Genomic DNA, 4,828 nt, shown 5'->3' with positions numbered 1-4,828 from the left:
AAATAGAATTTAAAGAGGAATTCTGGAATTATGTTAGTCAATAGCACCATTTGTGAAATTTATTCAGAAATATTTTTTAGAAAACTATTTTTAGAAAACTATTGCAGAAAAGAAGTTGAAATGAGAAATAGAAAAATCTACTATAGTATTTCATAATGCAGTTATTCTATTAGGACCAGACATTTAAAATAGAATATATATTATCTTGTAATAAAACAGGGAATCGCGAATCTTTTTAGCCCACAGAGATTCACTGATTATCTCATGGTAAAGTTCTGATAAGTTGTTGGAATTTTAAAAAATTACTCATTATTCTTCTAGGAAAAGTAAAGTAATCCAAATTTGCTAAACTTCTTTATGATGGCAAGTGCATGACATGAGTATGCTGCCTAGCAGATATTTGAGGAAAAATATTAATATGTCCCTCCAAGGTAAAGGTGACACTAAGTAGCTGGGACTATGGAGAGGGCTTCTTTAAAACTGGTATTTGGAAATTTTTTCATTATTAAGCAGTATTTTTAGCTCCCCAAAATAAATAAATCCATGTAAGATTTTTATTTGTTATTTTATTTATTTTTTAAAGATTTTATTTATTTATTTGACAGAGAGTACAAGCAGGGGAAGAGGGAGAGGCAGCCTCCCCACGGAGCAAGGACCCTGGCGTGGGGCTCCGTTCCAGGACTGTGGGATCATGAACTGGCCTGTCAGGAGATGCTTAACTGGCTAAGCTACACAGGTGTCCCTATGTAAGATTTTTAAACCTATGCATGCTAAAATCTTGAAAATAAAACTTTCAGTGTATTGAAGAAATTTGTTAAAATTAATGTAACATTTCTTAGTAGTTGGCAAGGAATATTGTTTGGCCTCAGGGAAAGAGGAAAAGTATTAGTCAAATTTTAAGAAAAATAGTTTTGCTTAACTGGGGTGATTGAAGTTTTTTAAGTGAATATCATAATTTATTAATCACAGCCAAAAATATCCTCCTGTTTGGCTCACTATATTTCTATAAAGTATCTTTTCAACTATGGAAGTTATAACCAAATATGGAAATAAACTACACTTAAAAGCAGATCCTTAAATTGCTGTGTTGTAAGGGTTAAGCCAGATTTGTAAGGCATATTTAGTCATTTTGATCACATGGCTGTCAGTCCTAGAGGCCCTTTAATCCAAAATAAAAATGCTAGTGCAAGAGGGCTTCCAAATTAAGAATAAATAAAATCAAAATTATATTTAAAGCTTTATTCTTGCTTTATCTGTTCTTAACTTTTATCCTTGAGTATGCTTTACAATGTCTATATTATTCTAATAAGTCATAAAATAATGAGCATCTCTATTCAAAATATTGATGAGCGTATTATTAGAAAAGTGTAAAGGACACTGCAATATAGAGAGTATAAGAGCACACAAACACTAGCAAATGACAGACAAATGGGGCCTGTCGCATCTAAAGCATGATACTTAAAATGTAAGTCAGTGGAAAATAAATGAACAAGACTTCTGGCCTTCTCGAGAGGTTACTTAATCCCTAAAATGCTTTTCACATATTTTTGGACTAATTAGAATATGACTGCTAGGATTGATTTCCCATTACAACTGAGACAATATTGCTGGCAGAACATAGATTTTGTTGGCCTTCTAAAGCTCTCCCCACCCTCCCACAGGGTTTAGGTATATTTTGGATTAAAACTATTTCAAGACAGAAGTGTTCACAAAAATGTATAGTTCCAGAAATCACAATAACCCCAAAACTTAATCTCCCTTTTCCAATCCTACCCTATTCTATCCTTTCCAATCACATGCCAGTATTGGGGGAAAGGGGAACCATTTTAAGCAGATATTTTCAATAGACCATAGCTGAACGTCAGGGCAATTCTAGGCCACATATCAGAAATCCCAAACACGTGTTCTTTATCTTTTGCAACTCTGTTTTTACTTCTGGGAGAAACACATTTGAGTCCCAGGAATGTTTGTTTAGCCGAGATACTCTCTTGCAATTAGCTGAGAATGAAAGGAACAAAGGGAAGTCAATTATAGCTGTCTGGTCATTTGGAACCGCCCAGCATTAACTGTCAGTTAATGGGAGAGGCTAGTTACTTTTCCTTCCTCAGACCTTCTTATAATTAATACGGTTATTAATATTATACCTTACAGATAGAAATCAATAAATCACTGACAAGAAAGGCACTGCCTAAGATGCATGTGAAATTTAGTTCTTCTCTAGCTCAAAAACATCCAAACCGATATTTGCACACAGTGCACATAGACTTCTGCACACACACACACACACACACACACACGCACACACACACACAGAACTAGTTCAGTGTGTTCACAGCTATCGTCAGGAAAGACGATTTTTAAAATAGATGAATCAATCCTTTTAAGCGATGTCTGCAGCCTCCACAGAAGATACTGCTGTAGGGTATGTAAGGAGGCATTATCTCTTACAGAGCCAGGCATCCCCCTGTATGCACCATCTCCTCCTAGCCAGTTGCCTGCGTGTGGAACATCTGTGTTTATTTTGCATGACGAAGTTGTTCCTTGGCTTTGCCAAAATGAGCTCCGATGTGGGACTCTGGGTTTGTGGATCTTCCATAGGGTAGTGATAAAGCTCAAGTGGCAGGACATTGTTTTTGTATATAATGCATATTAGATGAAGTCATGCATATTTAATGACAAGTGTGCTATATTTTTAATCTTTATAGCTTTAATGTGTGTAAGAGGTTTTAATAATTGGTGCTGGGATGATGGTAACTTCCCAGAAATGCTCAGCACAACTGCTCTGGTTCTCAGCCCACAGTTTGCACAGGTTGTAAATTATAAAACTTGATTAGTGATAGACTTGGCAAGATGTCTTGTCTTTTGAAGATGCCAATCTGTGGCATCATGGGTACAAAATATTTCCATTCGCACTTTTAATATTCACCTAAATAGCCTACATGAAAAACCCCAGAAGAAAAATGATGAGCTATTCAGGGAAATGAAATTGTTCTCCTAAAGAATTTCTTAAATTTCTAATTCTATTGGCAGAGATATTTAGAATTCTACATGCAAAAACTAAGCACGTTCACTTCAGTAATTATCCATTTAGGGTTATAATATTTCTGCTTATGACAGCAGAGTTTTAAATATTATAGATATAAATTCCACAATGTTTCTTAAAAAAAGACTTTGGGAAGAAATCATATATTCGTAATGACTAATGGGTTGCAATTAAAAATTTCAGGAATCTAACAATTTTAATCACTTTCATTTTCAGCAGTACCAATTCTTTTTCCTTGAACTTTTTTTGTACTACTTTTGTCTACATTTTCTGCTCCTCAATCCAGCAATCAGTCCGCTAATGCTCAAAGACAAGATCGATCAACCAATGAGCATCGCTGAATCTTTACTCAAGGCAGTAAGGAATATCATTGGAGACTCCAGACCCTGTCTTCTACTGCACTGGAAAACAACTATCTCCCTTCTCATCCTCATATCCATCACAGCAGAAGACTGAGGATTTACCTTCTGCTGATCCAAGAGTCCCTGGGCGTAGTACCACCCGGCTCAACAGAGAGTAGAGAGGCTATAGTGAAAATACAGTTATATGAAAGTTCATGTATGAAAAATGAGACTCCACCCCTTACAGGCTAATTTCTCAAAGAACCTCAAATTGCTCAAATAATCTAGAGAAGGAAAAACAAACATAGAGATCTCACACATCCCGTTTTCAAAACTTGTTAACGAAGCAATAGCAATCAAAACAGTATGGTGCTGATAATGAAGACTGACAAAGAAGCCAACGGAACAGAATAGAGAGCCCTGAAGTAAACCTTTGTCTATATGGCCAAATGATCTCTGACAAGAATGTCAAGGCTACACAATGTGTAAAGGGTAGTTTTTCAATAAGTTGTGCTGGGAAAACTGGGTACTTACATGCAAAAGAATAAATTTGGACACTCACTTCATACCATGTACAAAAATTAATTCACAACAGGCTGAAGCTCTATATGTAATATCTGAAAATATGAAACTCCTAGAATAAAATATAGATCAAAATTTTATGACAGCAGATTGGGCATTACCTTGGATATGAAAAGCACAGTCAACAAAAGCAAAGAGACAAATGGACTACAACACACTTAAAAACTTCTGCACAGGAAGGGAAACAAAGCAAAAGAGAAACTTATAGAATCAGAGGGAATATTTTCAAACCACATATCTGGTAAAGAATTAATATCCAGAATACATACACCTTTACATTTATTTCAGCATTATTTATAATAGCCAAGATGTAGAAGCAACCTAAGGGTTCACTGATAGATGAATGGATAAAGAAGATGTAGTATGTATGTGTATATGTGTGTATATATAAAATCCATGTGTATAGTGGATATATAATAGAATATTACTTAGTCATAAAAAGAATTAAACCTTGCCATTCATGACAACATGGATGTATGCAGAGTATTATGGTAAGTGAAGTAAGTCAGACAGAAGAAGACAAATACTGTATGATTTCACTTATATATCACATTTGAGAAACAAAACAAACAAAAAACTCCAAAATAAACCCCAAACAAACAGTCTTAAATATTGAGAACAAACTGGTGGTTATCAGATTATCAGGGGGGTGGGTAGAGGGATAGGAAAAATAGGTAAAGAGGGTTAAGAGATAAACTTCTAGTTATAAAACAAATGAGTTATGGCGATGAGAAGTATCGCATAGGGAATATAGTCAATAATATTTTAATAACTTTGTATAATAGTGGACAGTGACTATGCTTATTGGGATGAGCACTGAGTAACATATAGTCAAATTACTATGTTGTACACCTGAAATTAA

General features: G+C 34.9%; 1 long non-coding RNA gene across 1 annotated transcript in view; it reads left to right on the top strand.

Annotated features, from left to right (window-relative positions):
- Positions 1-4,595, top strand: part of LOC309862670 — a 73,889-nt gene extending 69,294 nt beyond the window's left edge. The window contains exons 4-5 of the long non-coding RNA XR_014310646.1: positions 606-746; positions 3,330-4,595. This is a non-coding gene — a long non-coding RNA (uncharacterized lncRNA). The remainder of the gene's footprint in view (positions 1-605; positions 747-3,329) is intronic.
- Positions 4,596-4,828: the final 233 nt, after the last annotated feature.

Source organism: Mustela nivalis (assembly GCF_964662115.1).
Source record: "Mustela nivalis genome assembly, chromosome: 4".
Classification (NCBI taxonomy): domain Eukaryota; kingdom Metazoa; phylum Chordata; class Mammalia; order Carnivora; family Mustelidae; genus Mustela; species Mustela nivalis.
The sequence above is the reverse complement of the archived record's forward strand: the minus strand, read 5'-3'. Positions and strand labels throughout refer to the sequence as shown.